This window comes from Chrysemys picta, chromosome 6, assembly GCF_011386835.1.
Source record: "Chrysemys picta bellii isolate R12L10 chromosome 6, ASM1138683v2, whole genome shotgun sequence".
Classification (NCBI taxonomy): Eukaryota; Metazoa; Chordata; order Testudines; family Emydidae; genus Chrysemys; species Chrysemys picta.
This window is the reverse complement of record NC_088796.1, coordinates 72,838,232-72,852,860: the sequence shown is the minus strand read 5'-3', so window position 1 is coordinate 72,852,860 and position 14,629 is coordinate 72,838,232. Positions and strand designations below refer to the sequence as shown.

The window sequence follows — 14,629 nt, the reverse complement described above, 5'->3', positions numbered from 1 at the left end:
GAATCAAAGTTAGCTCTGACATTCAACAGTGGAGAGGGGAGGTGGTGCAATTGGTGTTTCAAGCCCTCAAAGGGGGCCCATACCATCAGGTACAAATACCTATCCCCCATCCTCTCTCAAGTCACTGGGTTTTGTAACCCATGCCCCTTGTCAAGCAAATGCTACTTAGCTAATGGCAGTCCTTCTGTCATACAACAGTTCCACTGGCCTTGATTCACAGAATCAGGGTAACAAAACTTTATTCTTCCTGCCCCAATAACAGAGAAACTGGGGATCCCAAACCAGCCAAAGTAACCACTTTCAGTTGCTGTTGTTTCATGCCAGGCGGGTGGGTGTGTCTATGCAAACAAGATCAGCCCCTGGAGTTCTTTTCCACACTCGCCATAATTCACCACCAAATGTCAGGGTAGAGCTCATCCTGACTCTGCTTACACAGACATACCCACATCCTCCTAGATGGTGTTAGGGTCTGATGGGTCACTCATGGATTGATCAACAGACGGATGGTTCCTGCTGGAGTTTTCCCAGAGGAAGCTCAATTTCCCCACTCTGGGCACCCCTTTTTTATGAGGGGATTCTGCCTATACCTACATTATGTGCACGTAGAAAAGAAGGTAAAGAAGTTATGTCAGTGGGCATAGGCCATTCCTGAATTGCATCCACCTTCTGTTGGGCTGCTGTTCAACCTTCTTGAGACAATGTGATACCTGAAAACAAACAAACAAACAAAAACATTTTTGGGACTATTAGTCGTACCTTTGTTGAGTTACACTTCAGTCCTGCTTCCTTGATGATTTGTAAAAGCTCATCCAGGCACTCCAGATGTTCCTCTTGAGTCTCTGTTGCTAAACAAATGTCAACTACATACTGAAATAAAACAGATGGCTTGGAAAACCTATGCAGAATTTGCTTCATTTGTCCATGAAAGATAGATGGACTATTACGGAATGCTTGGAGTAAGACTTGGAAAGGGTACTGGGCCTCTTCTACCATGAAAGCCAGATGGTGCTGACTTTCCTTAAAACAGGTGCTGACCAGTAGCCATTGGCAATATCAATGGTAGAAAACCATTTTGCTTTGGGATTTAGATTTATTTAGGTCAGGCATTTTGGCTACAACAGTTGCACAAGCTGGAGTCACTTGATTTAATTTTCGATAATCAATAGTAAGATGCCATGACCCATCTGGTTTTTGTACTGGCCAAACTGGAGAATTGCATACTGAAATACACTTGCCAGCAGCTTTTCCACTTTTAGTGGCCATGAGAGCTTTGTTCCTATCTTCTATAGTATATGGAGATGAGAGCAGTGAAGTGGTGGGGCTTTGTCAGATATGAAGAACTCTTTCTGAACTTTGAGTCCAGTCATTTTGTTAATTTAGGTCTTTGAGTTACAGAGAAGATATGAGGCAACGGCATTGGCCATCACTTTTGGTTGATGGGGTCTTACTGGGTCAGTGATTTCAGGCTTATGGAGGAGTGCCCAGGCTTCGCAATTGGAAAGAATGAAGTCAAGACCCTCCACAGTCTCATTCCATCTCTTTGGGAGGGCAGAGTTCAATGACTCTATTAGTGCTTTTGCTGTGTCCAGATCACTGCTCTTCTCATACTGTTTGAAGAGTGCTTATCTCTGGCTACCAGCAAGGCTTGCAATAGCTGCAGAGAATGTATTTCATGGCAACTTTGATAAGAAGGTGAACAAAGTGGTCATAGTTTTCTGGGATCAACTTGGTACAGTATCCCGTTTTCAATATCAGCAGTATATGCAACCCAGTTCACTTTGTGGAAATTCCAGTGCGGTTTTGGTGTTGATTCAATCAGCAAAATTCCAAAGCCAAAATGCAGAATGTGGTGTGCTACATAAAGAAAGTTTCCCAGTACCGTTTATGAAGCTTACAGAGGAACACCACTATTGTCTTTCATTAGAAAGCACAGGTCTGAGTTGTGTTCAGTGTTCCATCTGGCCCAGTGAAAAGTCTCTGATTGTTTGGGGTCAAAAATGAGGCCCAGTCTGTGGCTCACTAGCTGCATCATTTCTGCTATAACCCTGTTATAAGTAGTGGCTATTAAGGTCACCAAGGCATATGGCAGGATGGAGGAAAAAATGGTAATGCGGGCTTTGGCCATTCAATATTTGGAGGTTTGTAGACATTCATGATGGTCAATTGTCTGATTCTTATTGCAGCAATAGAGATTCTTGTAGTCTTAGATTCCTCCAGGACTGAGACATCTATAAGACTGTGTCTGGTGTACCTGGCAAGGCCATACTTCCCATAATTCACAGTGGCAATTAGATCATAGCCCTGAATTTGGTATCTTGCAGCTTGCTCATTCTCTGCAGCATGAGTTTCTTATAGAGCTACAACATCAGTTTTATGCACTTTGAGAACTCTTTAAAAGCACTCACACTTGACATGTGACAAACCTTCTACATTAAGTTGCCAGACACATAGAACTTGTCCTACAGTTCTTCTGCGCTGCCCCAGACAAGGTCTTTTAACACATTTCACATAACTAAAATTTGATGACATTCATTATGTAGAAGAGAGAGAGAGACATATACACACACACACGCACACACACATGCATGCGTGTACAATTAGTGCTCAATTTCTAAAAAAAGAAGAGCTGGAACACCCCCTTCCCTAGAAGGAGAGATGCATGGTCAGCAGCCCAGCATTAACCTGTTTTTACTTTCAATATTCTTACTTTTCTCTATTTGTTGCTTTTCTTTTGTCCTCCCATCCCCCAATATTTATCCAGGAAAATGTGAAGTTAATTTTTTCACTGATTTTTCACTTATTTGTTCATAAACACTAATAAGTTCCTGAGAAAATTGAAACAAAATAAAAACTGGAAAGGAAGGGCCAGGATAACATGTAACAGGAGTACGATGTGAAGGCTGTCATTTTGGAAGCTGCACTGATGTCAATATAATGGCACTTTATATCAAATGAGGATCTGACCCATATATTTTTAGTTATTTCATAGCAGAACCCTATTAAATAGCTATAGAACTCTACTGGTTTAACATCTATTAAATTCTACAGTTCTTTTCCATATTGTGCTCCTCATACCTGGAGTCTTTGTGTAGAGGACAAGTCACTCTGTTCTCCTGACCCCATCCATGACTTTCTCAGGACCTCTGCTGCCACTACCTACTTTGGCCAAGCCTGTGCACCACTCCCCCTGTATGGGAAGCAGATGACACAGATGAGAAGTAATTGTTGCTTCTACAATAGCATGAGTTTCTGCTGATTTTTCTGGCAGAAATACAACTGGCTGACCAAGTCAGCATCTTGCATAAAACAGCTGCTCCCTGACCCTATTTCCCTTCCATCATTCCCCACAGCTGTGCAAACCCAGTTGTGTGGAGTTGTCATAGAGAGGCTCTCTGTGGGCTCCCAGGGAGGGACATATCATGCTGTGGAGCCACTGCTCTCCCTGGTGTGGATTATGTGGCCTTCTAACCACATTTCTCCCTTCAGCACATCGCACAGGGCCATCCTGCTCTTACCCTGATTTCAGTTCGCTTACAATATATCTGAAATATGTCGAAAGCTTACAACTCCTAAATCACGGGCTTCATTCTATAGCCCTTATTTAGGCAAAATGTCCATTGACTCCTTGCCCAAGTAATGAGTTCAGGATCGGGCGCCCATAAGTTAACTATTTACCCAGCTTTTTCTTCCTGCCAGCAATGGTGTGATAAGGAATGGTTATCTACTCATCTAATGTCAAACTGCTTTTAAACATACTTGAAATACAGCTGAATTTTGAGAATTCCTCTGATGCGATTAACAGAAGGATCTTATCTTCTCTGTGTAGGAGTAATTACTTTGCTAGGCATTCAACAATGTTGTCTTGACAGAAATCATATTTACAGTTTGGGCTTTCCTTGTTGCAGTAAGATTAAGAAAAGGAACAAAAACATATCTATATTAAGATGTCTTTTTGCTCAGTGCTCTATTCTTGCATTTTAACACAGATGTATCTCCCAACTTTAACGTCATCTTGGCCTGGCTGCACAAAAGAATGGCACCTGGAAAATCACTGCAATTCATACAGCCTGAATTAGGCACCTAAGCTTCTGTACAATGAATGGGGAGAGATAGGTGCCTTAGACTACAGTTCACAAAAGCTAGCATGCTAGGTAGGGAGCCTCCTAAACTAGCCACTTGAGCTACTTGAGCCAACCACAGAGGTGTGTGTTAAGCCCCACACTTATCAAGGAGATAGGCACCTATCTCTGCTAACAATTCACAGCCAGGAATCCTCTTTGGAGCTAGGCGCCTATGCCATTTCTGGAAGAAGAAGGAGCAGTATAAAATTAACATGCACATATTAAATGGATGAACAACTGGCTAACGAATAGGTCTCAAACTGTAATTGTAAATGGAGAAACATCATCAGGCAGGTTTGTTTCTAGTGGGGTTCCATGGGGATCGGTTCTTGGCCCTACGCTATTTAACATTTTTATAAATGACCTGGAAGAAAGCATAAAATCATCACTGATAAAGTTTGCAGATGACACAAGCCTGGGGGAGTGGTAATTCAGAATGATCTGCTTCACTTGGTAAAGAGGGCACAAGCAAACAATATGCATTTTAATGTAGCTCAGTGTAAATGTATACACCTAGGAACAAAGAATGTAGGCCATACTTATGATATGGGGGACTCTGTCCCGGGAAACAGTGACCGTGAAAAAGATTTGGGGGTCTTGGTAGATAACCAGCTGAACGTGAGCTCCCAGTGTAAGGCTGTGGCCAAAAGAGTTAACGTGACCCTGGAATGCCCAGACGGGAATCGTTTGAGTAGAGAAGTTATTTTATCTCAGTATTTGGCTCTGGTGCAACTGCTGCTGGAATATTAGGTCCAGTTCTTGTCCCCACAATTCAAGAAGGATGTCAATAACTTGGAGAGGATTCAGAGAAGAGCCACAAGAATGCTTAAACTATTAGAAAACATGCCTTAGAGCGACAAACTCAAAGGGTACGTCTACACTACAGTTAGGCACCTTCGGCTGGCCTATACCAGCTGACTTGGGCTCATGGGGCTTGGACTAAGGATCTGTTTAATTGCAGCATAAATATTCAGGCTTGGCTAGAGCCTAGGCTAGGGGTAGGTAACCTATGGCACGTGTGCCAAAGGTGGCACACGAGCTGATTTTCAGTGGCACTCACACTGCCCAGGTCCTGGCCACTGGTCCGGGGGGCTCAGCATTTTAGTTTAATTTTAAATGAAGCTTCTTAAACATTTTAAAAACCTTATTTACTTTACATACAACAATAGTTTAGTTATATATTATAGACTTATAGAAAGAGACCTTCTAAAAACGTTAAAATGTATGACTGGCAGGCAAAACCTTAAATTAGAGTGAATAAATGAAGACTCAGCACATCACTTCTGAAAGGTTGCTGACCCCTGGCCTAGACTCTGGAACCTTCCCACCTTGCAGGGTCCTAGAGCCTGGGTTCTAGCCAAACCTGAATGTCTACATCGTAATTAAACAGTCCCTGAGCCCTGCAAGCCCCAGTTGGGTGGCACTAATTGCTATGTAGACATACCAAAAGAGCTCAATCTATTTAGCTTAACAAAGAGAAGGTTAAGGGGTGACTTGATTACAGTCTATAAATGTCTACATGGAGAACAAATATTTCATAATGGGCTCTTCAGTGCAGCAGATCCAATGTCTGGAAGTTGAAGCTAAACAAATTCAGACTGGAAATAAGGTGTACATGTTTGACACTGAGGGTAATTAACCATTGGACCAATTTACCAAGGATCATGGTGGAATCTCCATTACTTACAATTTTAAAATCAAGATTGGATGTTTTTCTAAAAGATCTGCTGTAGGAATTATTTTGGGGAAATTCTATGGCCTGTGTTATACAGAAGATCAGACTAGATGATCACAATGGTCCCTTTTGGCCTTGGCATTTAGGAGCTCCCTCATGAATTTTGGCCTAGTGGTTAGGGCACTTACTTGGGATGTGGGAGAACCCCATGTTCAAGTTCCCCCTCCATCTAAGAGGGAGATGGGATTTGAACAGAAATCTGCCATCTTGCAGTTGGATGCCCTAACAGTCGGGCTAGGGGATATTCTGATGTGGGGCTCCCTCACACTCTCCTGTTGAAGCTGTGGTACTGTGGCTAACAAATAAAAAGAGTCACTGGAGCAGGGGTACTGAATTCTGGGTCTCCCAACACAGTGCTCTAGCCATCTCAAGTTATCAGGTGAGAGAGAGAGGTACAGATAGAGTATGAGAATCATGCTGACTCTTTAGCCTGAACTGGGAGGTGGGAGACCCAGAATTCAGTACCCCTGCTCCAGTGACTCTTTTTATTTGTTAGCCACAGTGCAACTTCAACAGGAGAAATTTAGGGTGCCCCACATCAGAATATCCCATAGCCCAGTGATTTGGGTACACACCTGAGAGGTGGTAGATCCTAGTTCACAATCCCATCTCCTCAGGTGGAGGCGCTACTTGACCTAGGCATCTCCCACATCCCAGGTGAGTACCCTAACCAGTGGCTAAAAGTTAGGAAGGAGCTCCTCCTCTCCCCATTTTGTGCAAAGCTCACCTATAGAGGCCTGATCCAGTAGGCAAGGTCTTGGTGCGATTACAGGATTAGGTCCTGCAGGCAGTTTATATGGAGGAATACCTATTTTGTCCCCAGTTTATGCATCGCCCTGAGTTTTAAGTGTCTGGATGCCTCATGTACGGCTTATGCTCAGAGGCAGTAACATAAGCACCTAGGGAACTCTTACTGTAAAAATTTAGGTGCTGAGCCAGTTTAGGCACCTATAGGGTTCTGGGGCAACAGAGCAGGGGTTTAGTGAATCTTAGTGGACTGATTCTGGGATTTAGGCATGTGAAGTGGCAGTTAGCCAGTACCTTTACCCTACAATAAAAAGTAGGCTAATGGGGCCAAATCCTCCTCATCATATTCACCTGCATAGGCCCAGCAAGTTAACTTATTAAGGTGAGCAGGATTCATCACTCAGTTTATCCATCCTCAGCAATTATTCTGCTTGGTGCAGAGCTGTCTTGTTTTAAATTTCCAGTGAAACGAAAGAAAATATATAACGTCTCTGTTCCTTTGGTTAGAAAATTACTCTAAGTACATATTTGGTTTAAACTGTCGAGGACTGGGGGTGGGGAAATTTTCTTGATACCAGAAAAATCCTTTTCCTTGTAATCTAACAGCTAGAAATTGAATGTGTTTGTGTGTAACTTTAGATCCTAAAACAAATACCACAGCAAAGCCAATTTCTAGCAGTCCTTTTATTATATAAAAGTAAAAGGCAGAAAAACAGTTGTCATAAACAAGTAATTATTTTAATGCCATGCTTCTTATGGCCAGCTAGTAAATCCATCATTTCACTTATCTGGTTCTGAAATGTATTACTTGAGGCGGCTGTTGTAACATGGGTCAGTTGAGATCTGGAAGATGGAAATTATTCTTGAAGACATTAAGGTCCATACCATACAATTGAAGACCTCAAGAAAATATGCAATTTTGTTATTGTTTTTTGTTGTTGTTTTTTTAGTTACAGATCTAGGTTGTTTAATCTTTGATATTTTTCATCTTATTCTGCTCCAGTTATTTTTTAATTTCCCAAACAATAATTTGATATAAAAAGTGAATGGAGCTAAAGATTCAATGCAGTACAGTAGAATTATTGTTGAAAGGGAAAGGACAGCAACCCTGTGGATCTATTCATGGGGCACAGATACAGTAAAAGTATTGTTAGGAAACATTTGCACACTAGTTAGATCAAGACAAGAGGAGATGGTCTTGCATCCCCCCCAAATGAATTCAGGTTATAGTTTAGCTCCTTCCCAGGACTTTAAAGGTTATGTTTTATAGCCAGATTTAAGATCCTTGAGAAGTCTCCATGTGCTGCACTGAATTGCACTTCATTCACTGTAAAGAGACTCCACTGTGGTTTGCATCCCTCCCACGTCCCAAGCAGTGCTTTGTTTCAAACTGGAGACCAACTGATTGAAGTGGGATTGAGGACTCTGAACGTCAATCCTGTCTGTGAGTGTCAGGTTTTGACCATATAGCCTCTAGGTTTCAGCGGCAGCAGTCAGAGAAGGAACAGGCTGAAATCAGCAAAAGGGGGATGGGGGATCTTTTGCTTTTATTCCCCCCGCTCCTTTTCTTGCTGTCACAAAGGCACTGGTAAAAGAGTCTCAGAGCTCCAAGCGAGCGGATTTACACGTGGCTTCCACTACAGTTTCATCTCATAATCGAAATCCAAACGGTTTAAAATGATAGCTGTCTAACTGGATGCAGCAGGGATTTGGAAAATCAGAGAGGTGGGACACAGCTTTCTTTAGTGATATGCTATGAAAAGGTAAGCAATTGTAAATCAGTGTATTACTGGTTGGATTGTGCCAGTAGAAATATCCTCTTCATATAACGACTCTGTGAAATAAAATAAATAAATAAACATTAATATTCAAAATAACAAATACACCCTGCGAAAGAAAACCCCACCCCGCCCTCTCTAGAAAAGCAACGTGTCTCCCATTTCAACGATATCCATAAAGAAAACAAGACAGCTTAATTGTTTGTTTCTCTAAGGGAAGGAGCTAAACCTGGAATTAATTTGGTTCAGCCTGTGAAACAATCCGTTTGCTCTGCCTAATTCCGGCAATTAAAGAAGTTTTCCCAGACACAATTAACATGTAAATCAACCGCGGAGTGTGGGGCTGGGGCTGCTGCTGGAGCCAAGAGTGAAAGGCAGGCTGCACCGTTCCTTCACCGCACCTGAGCCTGGGGGGCGCTAGTGCAGCCACTCGCCGGAGTAGCAGCATTGACTGGCAGCGGTAGCAGCAGGGTTGCTGGGCGGGGGGTGGGAAACCGGAGGATTAATTTATTAGCTCTGTTCTTGCTTTTCACTGGCTCTGAGACACGGACGGATTAACCCAGCCAGCAGCTAACAAACTGGGATTGGTGGGGTGGGGAAGACAACTGGGACCTGATCTGCCAAACACGACTAGCCCTATTTCCCTAGAGGGCCATCGGACGGATGGCATCGTGGTACTGCAGATTAGTGCCCTCCGTGAATGTTTAATGTCAGTAAAATGCGATTAGGAGGTTACACAATAGAATGGAATACTTCTCCATATAACATGCGTTGTGGAAACTGAATAGCGGTAGCTGGAGATATACGTAGCATGCGTCTATCTGTACAGAGCAGAGACTGGAGCGGGAGGAGCTGTGTCTGTGTATCTGCGCACACAAACTGAACTCGCAGCTGAGAAGTGCGCCACAGTACCATGCTAGCATGACAGGAGGCAGGGGAGCTCCCGCTGTGCTAATACGTGCGCAACTCAGACGTCCGATCCTGCTGCCATTGAAGTTAGTGGGAGTTTTGCCGTCGCCTTCAGAGGAAAACGGATCAGGCAGCAACTTTGCAAATTTAATCAAGCCTCGCATTGTTTGCCCAGGCGAATTAGTGCAACGGCCCCTTCTGGCACACAGGGAAAACAGCAAGAGACAGCTCGGAGACGTCTTTCTCCCAAGGCTAAACCCCTCTAGGTAGAGCTATTGTGTGCGTGTGTTCTTAATCATATCATCTGAGATACACTGTACACACAGACTGTACTTATAATATAGGCATATGCTGTGTAACTTGTGTACATACGCAGTGGCACTTAGGTTTCAGAGGTGCAAGTTAGACCACCTGAGGCTTCTGATTTGTTTTTGACTCCAGGCACTTTTTCATTGTCATCTTTTCAGCTCTGTCCTGCAGACCTTGATATACAAGTATAGCTCCCTGCTCTTTTGCTGCTGCTTTCTCTTAAAACGAAACATTGCTACTGGTATGGAAAACAGTTTTAGTGGACCCGGAACAATCGCGGTGGTGGAAAATTTCGATTGCCAGCATTTTCAACATTTATGGTTGCCTCACTCAGTACAAATCTGACGTAGACATAAGCATATACATATGGGGTAGAAATAAGGATATGCCTTGGGAATGGAGAGGAGTGAGGATGTATTGGCCTTTGGCAAGTTTCCTTTAAAAAGTCTTTTTTTAACGCGGGCGATGGATGGAGGCTGTGTCTTGGCAAGTTAATGTTTGTAGAAGAAAGGTTATCCCTTTTCCTCTCTTCATGCACCTGTATAAAATAAATATTTAAAATGTGCGTGTGTAGGTATTTTTATTGGGGATTTTTTATTGGCACTACATTCACTTTATTAAGGATTTAAATAAAACATTTCTCATTGCATATAAATACAAAATTTCAAGCACAGTGTTCAGACTATCATAGTTCTGTTAGTTTATTCTTGGCATATATTTTTCTTTCAAGAGCTGTTATATCTACTTATTTGTATAAGAATACTATGTACTGAACAGTTATTTTACATATATTTACATATCTTATAGTCAATTCGCTTTGTGTGTAGGATGTTCATTGCTCTAGGATTTGAGCACTGGAACAGTTCTCAGAATTAGAAAGTCTTAATTCACTTACCCTCATCCTTTAAAATTTTTTCATTTAAGAAAATCGATGAGCAAATCCTTTCTTGTATCTCGTCTCCTGGAGCACTTCTTCCTTGCCCTTTTCTGCGTGAAGAATCAGTAATACTTCTCTCATCACTGCTTTATCCCCAGTCCTGATTACAAACACAGTACTGTACATAAATGCTGTATATGGGGTAAGGGCTTTTCCAGCTCTTCACTTTCGTTACCTTCTTGTTTGTATATGTCAGGGGGAGGGGGAATATCCACTTGGAAACTCGCCATGCTCTCACCCTATCCCCTACCCATTGCACATGCTCATCCTTGTTCGGTACAGCAAGGGACTGGAGAAGAAGGGTGGGTGGAATCAAGTGAGTCCATCTGGAGAGATCCAGTCCGGGATTTGACTCCACCCGCAGCGAAGCTGCCTTCCTTTGACAGAGGAGTTGGGACTCGGAGACTAGCAGTGGGAAGAGAGGCAGGGCAAAGGGAGAGAGGTTGCTCTGAACTCCTCTACAAACACAGTTCAATGACCAGGAGCTTTGGGCTAAAGCAACCGCGCTTTCCTGCCGTGGCACACAGAGTGCCGCCTGCCTAGGAGTTTTCCTGAAGCAGCCTCTACACCTGGCGCACTTTTGGTAGAAAGGGAGCAGGACAAGACCCTGAAATGACTTATCTCCTAAGATTCGACTGAAGGGGACTTCCTGGAGTGGGATCCTAGTGGAATTTGGGTTTGGAGAGGAGTTGCTAAACCTTTTTTCCTCTTCCCCCTTTTCTCTCCCGTCATTGGAAATGAGCAAATTGCATTTGCATTCCAGAAAGTAGCAATATTAAACATCCCATCCCCCAAAGAAGCACACATGTAGTAATGACAAAGGATTGCAAAGGAGAGAGTGGATCCAGTTTCCCAGAGAGATCCCCTTAAATGGATTACTAAATGGGACACTACATCAGCTAGTTCTGTCCTCTAGCTGCCTAGATACATGCACCGAAAAGGTACAGTACTCCCCGCTCCATATCTATATCTAATCCTTTGGGTTGCTTGCAAAGGAAGGCTCCTCCTGGCTTGCACTGGCGGGTCCGGGAGAAGCGTGTTCGGTGTGTGGTTAAGGTTGGCTGCTGGTTTCTAGCTCGGCAGCGCTTCGGGAAGGCGGGGGAGAGCCGCCCGCCCTAGCACACGTTGTGCTGCTGCCCCTGCCCGGTCAGCTTGCGGCTTGGGCTGCCTTTTTTATCAGTCGAGTTGCTCAGCCCGCTGGCACACCGGGGCGTCCCTATGGGGCTCGGGCGCTAGCGGGGCTGAAGGCGTTTGTCCTTGCGCCTCACTCAGCCCCGCTTGTTCGCAGCGGACGCGGAGCCGGGCTGCTTTGCCCCGCCGCTGGGCGTGCGCGCTGCCTGCGGTGCGGGGCGCCCGTATGAGAGATCCAAAGCGGGCCGGGAGCGGGCTCTGGGGCTCCCAGCCCCCGCCTTTAGCTGCTCATCCCGGGGCTGCAGAGCGTCACGGGGGGAGCTGGCGAGTCTTTGTTATGGGGACAATGTGGGCGCCTTGCACGTGCGTAATCCCTGGGCGCTGCTCTTTAACCCGGGTATTGACGCTGTTGTTATTGACAGGGGCGCTGGGTGTGGAACAAAGGGGCCTCCTGCCAGCTGGGAGCCCCACACGCTCTGCCCCGCGCCCCCCGTGCCCATGCTGGTCCCTGGGTGTGGATGTGCGCTGCTGCCTGGCTGGCTTTGTTCGCTAGCATGGGGCTGGCGCTCCGGGCTGATCTCCCCCTCCCAGCCGCGGGCTCCTGTCATTGCTTTGCCAGCAGGGAGCAGGGGAGGCTCTGGCGCTGTCCCCCCCACTCCTAGCTGGGGTGTGTGTATGTGTCGGGAGCCACCACGGGCTGACTCCCCGCAGCGCCAGTCGGCTCCGAGCGAAGGTGGCTCTCGGGCAGGACTGTTCCCCGCCCCCTCTCGCCGCTGCTGTCAGCTCCTCTGGCACTGGGGTGGGGGCGGCTCAGGCACTCCCTCCCCCATGGTCCTGCCAGCCACACTGGAAGGACCACGGGGCTGACCCGCTCTTGCCAACTGTCCGCACTGACCCGAGCATGAAGGAGCCATAACACGGTCCTTTAGGAAACCAAAGCCCTCGCCCTTTCCCTCCTCTGAGCGCCCTTGCCCTGCTGCTCCCCCAGTGTGTGCCCCCCCCCCGACCCTTCAGACCCCGGGGAACCAGGCAACCCCATGGCAAAGTTTGTCTAAAAGGAAATAACAGGCCTGGATCGCACAATGGAGTGTTTGTTCCGAGCTCCCTCCTAAAAGTGCTGCCTGGGTGAAAAATACAAGGCGGGGGAAAGGGAAAGGGAAGGGGAGGCGAGGGGGGCTCCCTGCTGTAGGGAGTAAGAAGGAACCGTCCTGGGATGGCGATAAGCCCCCTCGCCCTCCGGACTATTTCAGACAGAGAGTGTTAGATCTGAAAGGGCCAGAGGACTTTCCGCCACTCTCACCACCGAAATCCCAGCCAGCAGCAGGGGGCGGAGGGGGATGATAGTGGCAGGGAGGATGCTGCTGGTGGGAGGGATTTTTTGTGTGTGTGTGCAGGAGCATGAAAAGCTCTCAGTTGAGAGTAATGTGCATTAAGTGCTCTGGCTGTGAATTTGCATGAGCGAAAGTGGGAGCCTGAGCCTGCAAATCCCCATGAGTTGTTTTCCTGCCTGCTGGTGTATTGGAAAAGTGGAGCAGAACTGAGACTGCCTGGGGGAAGGGGGAAAGTTGAGAGCTGGTGGCTGCTGGCCTCCTACAAGCAATTACAGAAGTAACAATTATTAGATAAATCAGTCTGGGTCAGGGGATTGTTGGCTCCGGGGCCAGTGAAGCCATTTGGGGCATTCTCGTGGCCCGGGAAATGTTAGTGAAAGTTTGAAAGTGTGAAAAGGCATCTGGTTTGGGCTGCACGGAGCGCTCTGTGCCAAAGATTTTTGCTTTACTTCCAACTAGCTTTGCTTGTGATGAGAGGAGGGGAAACTGGTGCTGATGACTGACATCCAGAGGAAGGGTTAAATGTAAAAACCACAGCTTTCCCTGTTCCTTTGAAGCTAGGCTCCCAGCAGCTTTGACAAAGTTAAGGCAGTAGGGCTTTTTTTAACCATAGTCAAAGAATCTCATGAGTGACTATTTAATGGCTAGTTGTAATATAGTAATTATTGGGTTCTTCCTACATGTCTGCTTGACCACTTGTTTAGAAGGAAATTTGTTCTTCTCTTTTCTTCTTTCCTAAGATAATTAGCTGGTCTTTAAGTATGTTTGTAAACCTACATACTTATGCCAATGTTTATGCATTTTCAGACCTCTTTAAATTGAGGCAGAATGAAGATCATAAAGTTCATTGCAGATACAGAAATAGTGGCTTTAATTAACTTGGCTATAAATAAAAAATGGAAATTCCTAATTGGGGGGTGGGCATGTTTGGGTCTGTAAATACATAACAGGAGAGTTAAATCATCCCAAACACTTTCTATCTCTGGTCTACATATAGTATGGTATTATTTGAAATACACCCTGATAACTCCTGCTTAATATAAACCAGAACTAACGTTAATTATTAACCCAACCTTAAATATAGGGGCAAAATCTTGTCTCCAGCTATTATCCTGTCTTTGTAAAAACAATTTCAGTAACTGTGAGTTTGGTTTACACATTCTTATTTACTTTGGGCCCCATCCTGCAATCATTCCTCATGCGAGTAATCTTTACTCACAGGAGTAAATTCATTTACTTCAATAGGACTCTTCCAGTGAGTAAAAATTACTTACAGAAAGAACGCTTGCAGGATCAGGCCCTTTATGCAGCTCTTGCCCAGATTATTCGACTGGTTTAAGATGTGCCTAAATATTACTGTTTTTAGAGATTGGTTTGTGGATTTCAGGAAAAAATAATGAAAAAGACAAATGACCTTGTTTTGGTTAATGGGGCTGGCCAGCATATTTTGAAGAAAAGTGGGCCATTGCCAGCAAGCCCTTCCTTACAGTAGTAGTCCCACAGGACTTTGAATGGAACTACTGGCATGAGTAATAAAATAAAAACCCCAAACCACCTACAGTGCCAATGTGTTTCTCTGTTTATAGTTTTCTTTAGAATATAAAACATCCAATTTTTATATTGGTAACCAT

General features: G+C 44.9%; 1 protein-coding gene and 1 long non-coding RNA gene across 17 annotated transcripts in view; one reads left to right on the top strand and one right to left on the bottom strand.

The window, feature by feature from the left end:
- Positions 1-7,272: 7,272 nt before the first annotated feature.
- Positions 7,273-10,850, bottom strand: LOC112059302 (uncharacterized). Its single transcript, XR_002888589.3, has 2 exons — positions 10,495-10,850; positions 7,273-8,437 (listed from the first exon to the last, which is right to left on the bottom strand). It is a non-coding gene; the product is annotated as an uncharacterized LOC112059302 (long non-coding RNA).
- Positions 10,831-14,629, top strand: part of SEMA6A (semaphorin 6A) — a 133,073-nt gene continuing 129,274 nt past the window's right edge. For 10 of the 16 annotated variants that reach the window (XM_042854657.2, XM_042854656.2, XM_065550357.1 and 7 more), the window contains exon 1: positions 10,831-11,477. The gene's annotated coding sequence lies outside the window, so the exon portion shown is untranslated. The remainder of the gene's footprint in view (positions 11,478-14,629) is intronic. The other 6 variants (XM_065550358.1, XM_065550355.1, XM_065550354.1 and 3 more) reach the window with 2 other exon arrangements.